Source organism: Silene latifolia, chromosome Y, assembly GCF_048544455.1.
Source record: "Silene latifolia isolate original U9 population chromosome Y, ASM4854445v1, whole genome shotgun sequence".
Classification (NCBI taxonomy): Eukaryota; Viridiplantae; Streptophyta; class Magnoliopsida; order Caryophyllales; family Caryophyllaceae; genus Silene; species Silene latifolia.
In genome coordinates, this window is record NC_133538.1 from 43,171,231 (window position 1) to 43,187,308 (window position 16,078).

Sequence of the window (16,078 nt, forward strand, 5' to 3'; positions counted from 1 at the left end):
GTGCCTTTTTCAGGTGGTAAAACTATCTTAAGGGGATCCTCATATCCGTCCAATGGATGTATTTCCTTTCCTGCAACAATAAAACCAACCTTTTCATGACTATTTGTCCCAATTTGAAGAATACGTTAATCATATTGCTTCTCTTGGATTCATTTACAATGAATATGAATTGGGTCAGGTTGTGCTTGACGGGATGGATTCCGAGTCCCGTGATTTGGCTCTTTACATGAGTTGTGAGAGTCTTTATTACAAGAGTGTGGGGGAGCTTTGGGTTTTCCTAAGGTTCATGGCTGACCAATGTCGGGAAGTAGCTCGCCCAGAAAATTTAAGGCGTGTCGCAGAAGAGCTCACAATGCTTACTCAAGTTTATTTGGAGCAACAAGCGTCTAAAGCCTGTTCCTTAAAAAGGCTCGTAGACATGCTCACAGAAATGCGAGAAGAAAATGAGCGATGTATCGAAGCTTCTACTCTTCCACCTTCCAAATGTAAGTCTTTTGCCCTTAATAATTTAGAATTATTGGAAGACGATGATCATGGTCATAATTTTTCTTTTGAAATTCCCCTTAACATCACTCCAGTTGACCACTTAGAGACTCATGTTAATGACATTGACCTTGTAGTAGATGACACCCATGACATGGATATTGTTGGTCCCGATTTTAATGACACGGATGAGGATTCACCCGAGCCCTTGGAAACCTTTGAGAATCCTTTCACGGAGGTTGTAGTTGACCCAATTATGGTTGATGCGGGACTTCGTGATAAGTGGGAAGAACCGACCATTTTCAATGAGACCCACCTCCTTTATTCTTTATACCATCAATTTTAGACCGATTATGATTATAATTTGTGCACTAACGGTTATTTTTATGATCTTAAGCAAGGGGCTCCTTCTCTTGCTTACGAGGGGAGTACGGTGGTTCTATTTGAAATCTGGGCAATTTGATATGATTAATCCTTTATTGCCTTTGATCTTTCATGCCTATATCTTATCAATTGCTTATATATGCTTGTGTATTGCTCATGCGCAGGAATATGATCAACTTCTAAGGGCGTTGACATGCTTTTTAGAGGACAATGGATATTCAGTTCGTGAAATCGCTTTTATTTGTTTTTGTTTTTAATTTTCCGCAAATTTAATGTTTTCGTAGAAACAGAAATAAAATTACTAGACTTGACAGTGTTTTGTTTTGTGATTTAAAGGTGAAAAATGAAGAAAAGGAGATTGCACGCTTTCCCATGCATGAAACCCCGTTCGGGGTCGTAACTTTCAACAACGGAGGAGCTAAAAGAAATGCGGAGAAAGTCAAAATCTGGCAAGATATGGTCAACCCCGATCTGGGTTGGTAGCCCTGATCGGGGACGCAACTTTTTCCGAAAAAAAAAATTTTTTTTTTGCCAAATCACTTGCGAACATCAGTCCTTTATCAAACATTCAATTTTTGGCCCTTTTCTTGAATTATTGATGAATGGAAGAGTCCCCCGTATACATATTAGCTTAGGAGGGAGGCTAGCTCATCTCGTAAGTTTTCTTTGCTTTGCACATTAGTTTATTTCTCGCAACCCATTAAATATGACCCCTTGTCCCTCTTGTTTATGTGCTTTGAGCCATTTTTATGGTTTAGTTGGGTAATTTAATTGTTGGCACATTGAGGACAATGTTGTGTATAGCTTGGGGGGAGATTGCATTTGCATGTAGTGTAGTTTGCATGTAGAAAATTTGAAAATTTAGAGAAATTTATGTGTTTTTACTTGATTTTGGCCTACTTTCCCTCTTGCTTATCCTAATGATAGCTTATGGCTAATGATTTATTTTTTTATGATGGGATAATTGCTACATGGGGACGTCTTGACATAGTAGGTGAGAGATGGAAAATGAACCGAATAAGCTTGATCTTGACTATTGGCAAGCTACAAAATTAGTAAGGTAGAACCTCTTGAGACCGACGCATCCATATTCGGTCTCTCTTAGGTGAGTATAGGTGTCTCCTTATGATGTGTGTTTTATTAAAAGGCAGAAGTATGGTCTTTATTTCATCTCTTTATAATCATGCATTCATTTGTTATAGCATCTTGGAGCCATTTACATGGTTATAATTGCCTTTTTGACCCCTTCACATACATTTACCCCTAGCTACATTATAATTTGCCTACCTTGTTAAGTTAGTAGCTTTGTTTAGTTTTGCTTGGATGCTCATTTGGGATTTGGTTCAAAATTTGAAATATCATGTGTGTTTGGTCTTAATGCTCAAGAAAGAAATGAAAAACAAAGAAAAAAAAGTGAAAGGAAAAAATGAAGAATTAAAATGAAAAAAATGAGAAAGAAAAGAATGAAAAAATAAATGGAAAAAAGCATGGAAGAAAATGAAAAAAAAGAAGAAGTATGAATTAAAAAGAAAAGAAAAGAGAAGAAGAAGTTGATGTGAGAAACTCTCATGCATTATTCACATATTTTGGAGAGCTTACTTATGATTTGTAATGTAATTTGGGATTAGAATTGGGATTGAGCATCGTTAAATTTGGTTGTTGCTAGCTTGACATTAGTTCCACAATCCATAATTCATTTGTTTACCTTTCTTACCCATTACATATTGCCTTCTTCTTATCTATTTGGCTTCTTTTTCATGCTTGCATTTGAATGTTTTGGCTTGTAGTTTTGAAATTATTACCATATTAGATTGCGGGCACATTCTCATGAGTCGAGGATAAGTGAGTGTTTTCACACAAAATGTCCCTTCACATACAAATGAGTTTGAGTGCATCGTGAGAGTCCATTAGTCAAAAGATCATGCAAGTGCTTAAAGATTCATTCAAAGTCTTCCATGCTACGCCGTCATGTAAATCTCATCCATATTTTTGCATTATTCCTCTTGCCCATGTTGTTTCGGGTTTTGAATCATTATGCTTAGCTTGTTTTAGAATATTGCAATTGATGGGAATTGGTTTCTTGCTTGAGGACAAGCAAGAGTCTAGCTTGGGGGAGTTTGATGTGTCCATTTTATATATAGTTTAACCTCCCTATTTTAGCTCGATTTATTTGACTATTGCGCTTTATTTAGTGTTTTTGTGAGCTAATATTGCATTCTAGGTGTATTGTTCGTATTTATTACATTTTGTAGGAATTTAAGCGATCGGAAGCTTTTTTCCGTCATTTTAGCAAACATCGGAATTTGCAAGGCTAAGTAGAGGCAAGCTTGATCAAGGCATGGCAATTTATAAGGAGTGTTGGTCCAAGCAAAAATGACACTAACTTATGTTAGTATAAAAATGACGAAATGAGCCCAATTATAAAATCAAGTGTTAAAGCCCAAGTAGAAAAGATGGGAGAATGCCTTGGATGCTCATCTTATGATGCTCTTTGGATGCGAAATGTGCAATTAACCGGGTGTTTAAGAAGGAGTTAATGGGCAATATGGGATTCTCTTGGCAATTACTCAAGAATTGAAGGGAAATTAATAGTGTGCTTAGGATGCCATTTTGGATTCCTTTGCAAATTTTACTCCCTTATTCTTATATAAAGGGTGTTGATCAACACACCTTTACACACCATTCCATATACATTTTTCACATAATATTATCTCTAAGTCTTAGGTTAGTTTAGTCATTAGTTTAGTTTAGTTTAGATTAGAATTACTTTTAGTTTTATGTTACAAATCTTTTACCTTAAGCATTTCAATTTAATTTCCATTCAAGTTCACTTACAATTTATATTTCAAGTATTGTTCTTCTTAGTTCCATTTCCATTTCCATTGAAGTTATTCCTATTCATATTTTCATTATGTTCATCATTTTATTTGTCATTAGTTTAGTTTGCATTTTCATCATGTTACAGTTGTTTCATTTGTCTAAGGAGTAAGGGAAGCCATGCATGATTAAGTAATATGTAAATGTCAAAATGAGGATAAGTTAATATTGTCTAATTGTTTCTATCACATGTTTGCGCACAACGTTTAATCTTTGGTTATTTGCCGTAATCATAGATTAAGTTTGTTAATTCATTCTATAAGTCGAGAGTCACGGAATTGAATTAGACTAAGCATGTATAGTAGGACGACCTAGTCATAAACGAGAGTTTCTCTAGGACCCGGTCTATGGTTGACACTAATATCGTAACGTGGGTGTCTTTAAGCCTAAACATTTATCGTAAAATCAACTTCCTAACTTGACATGAGCATTTACATAATTAGCATGTGTGACCTGACTTCCTTAAACATTTTCTTTATTATTGTTTTATCATTACATCAAACCAAACCAATCAATCAATCGTTAACCCACCGAGATAAAAGTTCAATCCATAACAACTAATTAACAACTCCCGTCTCTCTGTGGTTCGAACCCTATTTACTACATTCATTTGTTTTGCTAGGGTATAAACATTATCTTTGCATAGGTGTGCGATAACAAGACAAACCTCTTGGGAATCCATGCCATCTCCGATGACGAGCCAACCCTGGATTTCTCACACCTCATCCTACCTATTTGATACCGAGTTTGTCGTGCTCCTCGGTATAGAAACAGTATTTGTAAAACTCAATACCTAGCTAATGAATGTAGTAGGGTAAGGAGGTCGATCCACATAGATGGTGTTTGGATCTTAGATTGATTGTTTTATTCCTAGTTTAGTTCTTGCAAATGCTTGAGTGATTGATAAACTAAATGATACGACTACAACTATGAACAAGTGATTGAAATAGACGATTAAGGAGACTAGGGTGTCGGGTTCACTTGTGTAGACAGTGGTTCAAGTAATGACATAGATTAACAAGTAAATAAGGCAAATTCAAAGGCAAATACCCATCCCTCGATGTGAGACTAACCCAAGGTTAAGAGTAATCGAACTCTCACTCTAATTACCTAAGACCCACTAATCGTCATGAATTATCTAGTTACAAGTCAAGCTCTCACCCAACAAGTTATAAAATAGTGAAATTGACTCGAATTCTCATTGAGACATTTCCACAAACACTTTGTATGCAGTATTTGTTTGTTCAAACCAATAGTCTACCCAAATTAACCACACAAGATTTCCCTCCACCCTAGTAATACATTACTCAAACATGATTAGGAAAATAGAAACAAAAGATGGGAACTTTAACATAAAAATAAGAAGGGTAAACATAATTATAAGCCAAGTAATTAAACTACAATAAACATGTAAACAATTGAGAGGAAGATGAATTAAGAGAAGGATTATACCAACAATGATTAAAGGTGGAAACTTTGGTTGAAATAAGAAAGATGAATCTCTTCTTGTCTTCCAATTACAACCCAATAACAAATGTAAACTAATGAAAATTGTAGATTTTGAATAAACTAAAGAGTATTTAAATTAATTAAAGAAAGATTACAATTTTTATTGAAGAAAATTAAAGAGGGAAATATTAGGGTTCTTGTTACAATCATAGAGAGACTAATTATTCTAATTGAGAGAGTAAATTAAGCTAAGGTAGACTAACTAAGGTGAGGTCTAATAATAATAATGGGAGTGAGCCTTTTATACTAGTCTAATAATAATACAACTAATACAACTAATAATAATATTAATAATCTAATAATAATAATAATAATCTAATAATAATCTAATAATAATAATAATAATAATAATAATAATAATAATCTTAATACTCATAAACAACACAAAGAGGGGAAGGGGCATATCGTGAAAAACAAGACGCAGCAGGGGTGCTAAGCCGGCCCACCGGCCGTCGGTAGTGGGACCGGCAGGGGAGTCCCTGGAAATGAAAGGGTGATATTAATGGTAGTGGGAGCCGGTCATGGTGTCGGCAGCCGGTAGACCGTCTAAGAGAGCAATTTGATTGATGCGAGATGAGGGAGTGGTGTTGCGAGCCGGTTGGCCGGCCACCGGTGCCAAGGACGGCTGGGGGTTCTCTGGAAATAGGAGGGAATATTGCATGGATTCCTAGCCGGTCGGTCGGTTGACCGGTTGGGAAGAAATTGCTTTCAATTGGTGATGTTGTTGTCGGAAATTGGGCAGCCATGGTCGACTGGGGATGGTGGTGTTGCTGGTGGAGTTTTGGTGGCTGCCGTGGTGGGTTTGAGGTGAAAGAGCTTGATGCGAGATGAGGGAGTTGAGATGAAGACGGAGTACAGGCTTATGAAGGTGAATGACGAGTAATGGTGATTGAATTTGTGATGAATGAAATTATAATGGTGATAAGTGATGCCTGGGGAACGATGATGGTGTAGTGGTGGTGATGAATGGTTTATAATAGAGGTGATGTCATGTTGATGAAGGGGTGCGTGAATGGTGGTGTATACAAGAAGAGTTGAACTGGGCTTAAGCTGTTTACTGGCTCGACAGAGGTGAGGTGGTGGAGCTGCTGTGGTTGTTGTCGCTTGTTGCATTATGGTTGATGGCGGTGGAGCAGCACGGTGGTAGGAAGTGAGTAGCATGGTGCTCGGTGATGGTGATGTCGGGGTGATATGGGAGGTATGGTGGTTATCGAGATGGCGTTCTAGCTGTGGTGAAGTGAATATGAAGGTGACGGAGGAGAGTAAAGTGTCGGGTTGAAGGAAGTACGGGATTAATGACGGTGAATGTTGTGGTATGATGGTGATGAACATGTAATAAAAGAGTAGTAGAGTAGCAGGGGAGTGGTGCCTTTATTGACTTTGACAAAGTCAAAGATTGACTTCATTCATACTATATTTTATTTCGTCTCAAATTCCGTCCTACTTTCCCGTTTCACCTACACATTAAATTAAAATAATAATAAAATAAAAAAAATAAATATTTTTTTATAAAACCGACTAATTATTAAATATAACTAATACGACTAATTATTATAAATTAGTAATTAAATGAGCTAATTAAACAATTAAGCACGCAAAATCAAGTCGGAATAAGGTAATAGGACGGGGTTAAATCGTCCTAAATTAGGACGATATCACTATTGATGACGAGGTGAATGCCTTGGAAAAAAACACCCCAGACGGGATGTTCGTATTCAGCGCCACAACCATGCTCACCATGTTCCAGCAAGTTGAAGAAGCCATAGCCAGTCTCTCAGAAAGGATCACCCGATTTAAGGACGCCTACCACTGGCTGATTTTCAACCCACCAACACTAACACCATGCCCAAGGGAGGGTCCTCCAAGCACCCAAAATTCCCATCTCCAGAAAGGATTGCTCCCTCCACCATTCTGGCATGCACCCCACAATAATCAACGCCACAATAATTAACCCCACAACAATCATAACCACAATAATCAACCCCACAAAAACTACCCCCACAAGAACTTCCCCTAGAAAAACTATCCGCCGAGAAATACCTCTCCAAGGTACCCTCGCGATCTCGAAATCAACGGTATCTGGAGAGATGACACGGAGGATGTCTACATGGTTCCGGGAAAGGGCAAACAAGCAAAAGAGATCGGTCATCTCACCCGGTCCGGACGCCCCTACCAAAACCCGAACAATACAACAGTCGCTCCAACAACGAATGACCAAGTTGTCCCGGACGTGGACACTCAACCCAAGGTTCCCGAAAACTCGATCCTTAAACAAATGCAAAAGGCGAAGGCCAAAATTTCAATTTGGCAACTGATTGCTATATCATTCGAACATCAGGTGGCTTTGCTATAAGCCTTGAGAAAGTTGACAGTTCCCTCTACCTCCTCTCCTGAAGAAGTGGTAGCACACATGACCAGGGATGTCCCTGACCTGAGCAACCCGGTCATCTTCTCTGACGAAGATATCCCCCCGTTCGGAGTCAACCATAACCTGGCCCTATACATCACTGTGCAGTGCCTAAAAAAGAATGTACCTATGGTCCTAGTGGATTACGGATCCGCGGTCAATGTCATCCCCCTCAAGACGGCTCATAAAATGGGTATCAAGGAAGCTGATCTGGTCCCAACTAATCAAGGAGTACGCGCCTATGACGACACTCGTCGTAAGGTCGCAGGGTTTATCACCTTGACCATTGCAACTGGACCCCTGGAAAGACAAGCCAGTTTTCAGGTGGTCGATATCGAAGCCTCTTTCAACATGCTTCTAGGACGCCCCTGGATTCACGCCGCCAAGGTTGTCACCTCGACCCTTCATCAAAAAATCAGGGTCCCTTTTAACGGGAAAACGATCACAATTCCTACATCCCCAATCCAAGCTATCTTGAAGAAGGGAATAGCCTCTCAGGTCATTGACGAGGACAACAGTGAAATGTGGGGATTCCAAGCTGTGAATGCTCTAACCGATGAATCAACATCGTTTGATTGTGACCCATTCTCAAACCTCACATTCAACCGCATTTTTATGCACCAGGGTTACTTCCCGGGCCTACCTCTAAATCCACTTAAAAGAACCTTGCCTCCCATGAAACAGGCCAAGGTCCCCAATAGCCCCTTCGGGCTAGGCTATGAGCCGACCGAGCAAGACATCCAGGAAATGAATCTCGTAATACGGAAGCGCAAAAAGCACGGAGTCATCCTCCGACCCTACCAGTTGAATCTCGATGGATACTTCGTCCCCGAGGGAGAGTCCGAGCTCTACAATGGCTTTTCCGAGCCAATCTACGACCCCATAGTAAAGGTCAGACACCCGGGCGCAGAAGTCATTCAAGACTGCTACTTCATCCCCAACAACACAAAAGTTGCGTCAACCAAATTTGAATCGACCCCTTACCTGGACGGGCAAGCCTTGAGTCTCCTGTTCGGAGAAGACAACATCAAGCACCTCGGCTATGAGGACTTCATCAACATTACTCTAAAGGACAACCAGTTCAATCCCACTACCTTAATATCTGATGCTGTGATGTGACCATAATTAGCGCATATTTAGCCCCCGAATTAGCCTTGTTCCCATGCTTTTTAGTGCATATTTGGGTCATTTATTGTCTTTAGTTCTTTGTTTTGCATATTCTTTGAGATTTTGATCCCTTGGTAGGAAAGGAGTGCAAATCTTGCATTTTCATGGCAAAACGAGACTAAATTGATTGAATTCAATGACCAAGCATCAAGGAGAGACAAGATTAGAAGGCCTTTGTACATATGATAGTAGATGAGCCATGTTGAGAAAGGATCCTTGCATCCCCGAGGAAATCCCCAAGGATTTTATGAAGAAAAGGGAAGAAAAGAAGAAGAAGCCGTGCTGAGCTACAATCCGAGCGGATTGTCCTGAATCCGCCCGTCCTCCTCAAGCACAATCCATGCGTCTTCCTTCAAAGACGCCCGGACAATGACCCACAGAATCCGCCGGATTCCCACGAAGACGCTCGTCTTCCCACGCTGACTCAATCCGCCCGTCCCGACTCCAATACGCACGGATTCCAAAGATCAACAAATTTCGTCTTCTCCAAGCTACAAAGAAAGAAGCCCTTCCTTCAAAAATATACCGCTTCTCCCTGCTCAATCTAAAAAGTGTAATTACTAGTTTAGCCCTTAGTTAACCCTAATGCATCCACCTAATTTCCACTATAAATACCTCATTAGTCTAATTAGAAGAACATGTTCTTTTTATCAATATTTAGAGTAGTTAATATCAATCAAATCTCTTTTTAGTATTGTAATCAACAATTAATCAAGTTCTAATACAAGTTTTATTTCCTTAATCTTTCTTTTGTTCATCCTTTATTTTGGGTAATTGAAGATTATTTGGGTTATTATTGGGAGATTGACAACCTCTCAATCAAGCATCAAGTACTTCTTTTATTCTTTGCTTTATTATTAAAATCATTAGTAGGTATAATTCTCTTAATCCCTTTTTAATTATTGTTAATTACTTTCATTTATTCATCATGTTTCCTTTTGTTGGTATGATTGACAACCTTGCTAGCATGATCAACATGATAATGAGTGAGTAGTGGCCTAGCTAGGGTTAATGGGTAATTAGGGGAAACCAACATGGGGAATGATTCATGCTTAAATTAATATGCTTTCATGGTTTATTTGCTTGCTTGTTTTGATCTCAACTCATGCACATGTTATGTTTGATGAAATGTGAGCCTATGAATCCTTGCATTTTTTACCTATCACCTATCTTTTCAATGAGACTTGTAAGACATAAACCAACTCGAGTCTCATTAGACCATGCATGTTGTTGAGTAGGGAAGATTAAGTCGACTTATAGGTGTTGTACAATCTAATCGATTCGGCTCCGGGACCAAAACTTTCCTAGGATTGTAAGATATAACCCAACTCAATCCATCACAACAATAATTGCTTGCTTATAATTTGAGAACATGTTTGTATGATCAATTCCCATGATTCCCCTATGACCCCATGACACCCTAGTGCTTTTTATCAATTGTTTATAACCCTTTTAATTCATCTTGCTTATTTACTTTCATTGCTATTTAGTTAGTGACCTTCTACATCAACCCAAATTGTGACACCCCTAAGACACCACTAGTTTCAATAGAAATCTCATCTCAATTCCCGTCCCTTGGGATCCGACCTTTACTTGCCTCTTTACTAATTGTAGAGTTGTTTGTGAAGCTATAAATTGTGTTTTGATTCGGACGTGACCCAACGACAACATCTATTAAGTTGTGAACACGAAACGGACCGATCAAAAATGGCACCGTTGCCGGGGACGGTGTTAACTTGATTTAGATTTTCTTACATTGTTATTAGTTGTGTCTTTCTTTGCCTTGGGGAAGTAAAACTCCTCAAGGTTTGTTCTAATTGTTTTCGAGTTGTTTGATATTTTGCATGTCTAGAAGGTCACAAGGTGATTTGTTACCTTTTGACCATGAAATTGAAAGGACCTTGACAAACAATAGGAGATTTACTAGGAGGAATTTGAGAGGTATTAGTGAGGTTGTGGATATTCAACCAACTATTGAGTTCATCAACCCTTTTGCAAGAGAAGGTGAGGAGAACCCAACACAAGATACCCCACAAAATCAACCTACAATGCCTAAATTTTCATCACATTCCGTACCCACCGAGGAGAACCTACCCAATAGTACTCCCACACCACAACATTTGACCGGAAATTTTATTGCCAAATCCGCCTTTATCCAACTAGTCGAAAGGAGCCAATTTGGGGGGATGCCTAGTGAAGACCCTCATTCTCATATGGAAACCTTTTGTGACTATTGCGATGCGATTTCTCAAACCGGTGTAACTCAAGACCAAATTCGATGGGTCTTATATCCTTTTTCTCTAATCGGCACCGCGAAACGATGGTTGAAGGGCCTTGATAAGGCCACTCTCGGAATAGATTCTTGGAAGAAGTTGGCTCTAGCTTTCTACAAAAAGTTCTACCCACCGGAAAAGGCTAACATGCTAAGAGCTCAAATTACGGGTTTTAAGCAAAGGGATGAAGAATCTTTGTATGAAGCTTGGGAGCAGTTCAAGGGAATTTGTCGCTCATGTCCTCACAATGGACATAGCGAGTGGTTCTTGGCACAACAATTTTGGAACGGTTTATATGAAGATTCAAGGAACATTCTCAACATGGGATCAAATGGAATGTTCACCGAAGTTGATGACAATCAAACATGGAACAAGATTGAGGAAATGGCGGTCCATAACTCACAATATAGTAGACCTCGCAAGGCTACTAGAGGAGGAAGGCATGAAGTGGACTCCGTTACTCGATTGGGTGCTCAACTTAGTGCTCACATTGACACAATCAATTTGAAGTTTGAACAAGCTATGGCTAGACTTGAAGAGGCCTCAAAATCACCAAAACATCATGTTAATGCCATGATGGCATCCTCATCAATCCCAAGTGGGATATGTGAGAATTGTGGAACTTTGGGACATGACCAAAGTGAATGTAGGGGAACAAATGAACAAGTGAATGCTTTCCAAGCATACAAGAGTGGTACCCCTTATTCCAACTATTACAATGAAAACACCAAGTTTTATCCAAATCTCTCATACAAAAGCCAAAATGTTCAAAACCCTCAAACAACATACACCCCACCTCCCATGAGAAACCAAAATCAAAGACCCTTTTTCAACCAAAACCAAGGTTACCAAAACCAAAATCCATACAATCACCAAAATGACCAAGGTTTTGATGTTCAAAAAGCGGTCCTCCAAATGCAAAAGAATCAACAAGAGTTTTTCACTCAAATGCAAAAAGATAGTCAAGCAAAGGAAACCACCATCAACAACATTCTAGCTCACACCAAGATGTTGGAAACACAATTGACTCAACTAGCATCTTCAAGCTCACAAAGACAAAAGGGGCAATTACCACCTCAAAGTAATCCCCCAAGACATGAAACGGTTAGTGCCATTCACTTGAGAAGTGGTACAAGGTATGAAGCACCGAAGAAGCAAGTTGAGGATGAAGTTGTGGAAGCTAGTGATAAGGAAGAAATTGTGCAAAACTCCAAAGATGGAGAATCATCAAAAGAAGAAATTTCAAATAAAAATGAAGACAAGGCCAAGGAGAAGGAGCCCATTGTGATTAGACTTCCTTTTCCAAGTCGTCAAGCCAAGCCCAAGTTTGATGACCAACTTGGAAAGTTTATGGAAATTGTGAAGAATTTGGAAGTCTCAATTCCTTTCACGGAATTAATTAATCACGTGCCGGCCTATGCGAAATACATGAAAGACATCCTCACAAAGAAGAAGTCGATCCGGAAACTTGAGACTATCGCCTTCACTAAGGTGAGTAGTGCAATACTTCAAGGGAGTTCACCTCCAAAACTAAAGGATCCGGGAAGCTTCTCAATACCGTGTACCATTGGCGACACCACGATCAACAAAGCCTTATGTGATCTAGGGGCTAGTGTGAGTGTTATGCCGTACTCGGTGAGTAAAAGGTTGGGGATGGGAGAGCTTAAATGCACCAATATCACACTTCAAATGGCCGATAGATCGACGAAGACACCATTAGGGATATGGGAAGATGTCCCTGTATGAATTGGGAAGTTTTTCATCCCGATAGACTTTGTCATTGTTGATATGGAGGAATATTCCAACATTCCAATCATTCTAGGAAGACCCTTCTTACACACCGCGGGTGCGGTGATTGATGTAAAACATGGTGAGCTCACTCTAGAAGTGGGAGATGAGAGTATAACTTTTAATCTTGACAAGACTATGCGAGCTCCCCGTTTACATGAACCGTGTTTTATGATCGATCATTATAGTCGGAAGGATAAAAGGAAGAAGTCGGAACTCCAATAGAAGAAGAAAATTGAAGATGCTCCATTCAAAGAGCAAGTGAATTATGACAAAGAGAGCTTGCAAGGCTCATCGAAGACAAGCAATGAAGAAGATGGCCTCATTAGCCAAGAAAATAAAATGGGAAAGTTGTCTCCATCAAATCAAGAGATTTTCAATGATCAACTTAATGAAGTATGTGGTCTTTGGGACGACGAATTTGAAGGGATTTTTAATCCCTGCATTGGTAATGCCATCGATCAAGACCGACAACAAGGGCCAAGGTCTATTGAAGACCTCTATCATGATAATGAACAAGCGTTTGATTACTTTTTCAAGGTGTTGAGCAACATCAACAACACTTTGAACATGCCCCCTTGACATCTCATCAAGAATGAGAGTTTGATGGAGTCCTCCCTAAACCACCATTTGTAAATATTTCTAACTCCCTAACTTGCATTTCAATTCTTGTATTGCATTTTTGTTATTTTTGGATTTTTATACTTTGATCAAGATAATTATCATGTTTGAGAGAAGTGAGGGAGGGACTAATAATTTCAATTAATGTGTAGTGCTTTAGCTTAGTGTGGGGATGGAAATTGCCTAGGCTATCCATGCCTTAGTAGTGCCCCCACAATGAAGAACACAAGATATGAAGAAGAATGGAAGAATGACAAGGGATATGCATTGTACACGGATGGAACTGAATCCGGGTACAAAGGGGTCGAATCCGAGCGGATTCAGGAGAATCCGCCCGTCTTCAAGCAATCCGGACGTTTTGGGTAGAAGACGCACGTCCTGAATTGAGCTGAACTTTTGATATTTTTTACTGTCAGCGAATCCGGGCGTCCTGCATCCTAATCCGCCCGTCTACAAAAATCCGCCCATCCTGAAGGGAAGACGCCCGTCTTCTTGGCTGAAGAAAACAAGAAAAATCCCTGTAAAGGAATCCGCCCGTCTTCTGCAGAAGACGCCCGTCCCGTGTTTGCAAATTCGAGCGTCTTCACCAAAAGACGCCCGTCTTTAGGCGAGTTTTTCCCAACCCAGAAAAGGCAGAATCCGCCCGTCCCGAGCAGAATCCGCCCATCTTACCCCTGCAGTTCAAAATTTTTGGGTTTTATAAAGCCCCTCCCACCTTCATTTCTTCATTCCTTCATTCATAATACTACTCATAAACCTCAAAACCCTCATCCTCTCCATCACAAAAACAAAATTCCTCAACAACATTCACCAAAATCAAATCAAAACATCCTTTTAACAACAAATAAATCACTCCTTTTTCAACAAAAATCAAAACCAAGCACAAAATCTTCAACCTTTGAGTCGATTTTGAATTCATAAAGGCAAAGCCTTTCATCTTTAAATCGATTTGGGTGTACTAGAAATTGAAGATTTTTCACTCCTTTCTTGGTTAATTCATCAATGGCAAGGACTAAGGGAGCAACAAAGGCAACAAAGGCAAAAGCACCAAAGGCAAAAACACTTTCATTAAGGCAAAAGACTCTTCGAGCAAAGAAAGCATTGGCTATGGTGGTAGCAAACCCAAACTTGGAAGTGCAACAACCACAACAACCTCCCATGGGAGCAACAACATCTACTACTCCGGAAATTGATCAACTTGCAAACTATCCGGAGGTAATTTTCATTTCCAAATCCCATAGGGACACTTTTGCCAAGTTTGCTAGAAAATCATTTCAATCCACCAAGTTTATTTGTGAAGATACCTTAGAAAAATTGGGTGTCCTTGAGCAAACTAGAGCCTTTTTCAAAGTCATGGGGTTGGAGAAATTGTTTGAATCAAAAGAATTGACATACCCCTCCCTTACCTTAGAATTTTTAAGTTCTTTGAAAGTTAACAAGGTTGAGACCATGTAGAGCATCGAGTTTCGTCTAGCTAATGTTAGTAGGCGCATCTCCTTTGAGGAAATGGGTAAAGCTTTGGGTCTTAGTGATTCTCCGAGTTATTTTAAGAATGTTGGCAAATATGACCCAGACCCTCTTTGGGAGGCGATTTCCGGAAGAAAATTTGAAGAATTTCATGCTTGTCGCGCTCTATTAGTCCACCATCCGGGCATTAGAGTGTGGCACAAGGTCGTAGGGAACACCATCAATGCAAGAAAAGACACCAACCATTTCACCAAACTCGATTTTGTTCTTCTTGAGTCGGCTTTGAACGTTGGTAGGGAACACACCAAGCCTTTTAACTTTCTAAGGTCACAGGATAGATGGTTAAATATTGATTGTGGGAAGAAAGGCACTACCGTTATTGTGAATGGAGGCCTAGTCACTATCCTAGCCAAATACTTTGATCCAAACTTCAACAAAGATAACAAGTATGAGGCGAAAGAAGGTGGTCATCTCGTTGATATGCATACTATGATACACAAGTACAAGTGGGTTACCCATAACCCTCTTGACACCAAGTATGGATGGCTCACTAGTGAGGCTAGTTCTTTCACTTTGCCTTCAAAGATTTGTCGATTGAGTGTCCACCGGACCAATTATCTACTTCCCCTTTCAAAAGAGGCCGAGTATATTATCCAACAACAAAAGGGTGAACTTGAAATACCCTCCTCTTCCATTGTCACACCACCTTACCCTTTTGAGTACCAAGAGTTCCAGCCGGAAGGTGTTGAAGCAAGAAATGATTATTTGACCCTTCTCATGCAAGCAATGCACAAGCAAGCCTTTGAGGATCGGAAAAATGCTTACTTAGCTCAATATCCACCCCTCTTACACTTAGCTAGGCAAGCACTACTCGACCCATCATGTCCTTTGCCTAGTTGGGCGGATAAGGAAGTCCTATTTCCGAGTGCATCTAGGGTTGTTCTGGGTGATAATGAGGTTGTTGGTAATGAAGAGGTTGATGATAACATTGATGAGGAAGCAAGTGAATAAGGAGAAGATGATGATGAGCAAGGTGAAGAAGAAGGTGAAGAAGCGAGTGAAGAGGGAAGTGGCAATGAGACCACTTCAGATTCACAACGCT

General features: G+C 39.8%; 1 non-coding gene across 1 annotated transcript; it reads right to left on the reverse strand.

The window, feature by feature from the left end:
- Nucleotides 1-11,247: 11,247 nt before the first annotated feature.
- On the reverse strand, nt 11,248-11,355 carry LOC141635260 (small nucleolar RNA R71). Its single transcript, XR_012539959.1, has one exon. It is a non-coding gene; the product is annotated as a small nucleolar RNA R71 (small nucleolar RNA).
- Between the last annotated feature and the right edge of the window lie 4,723 nt (nt 11,356-16,078).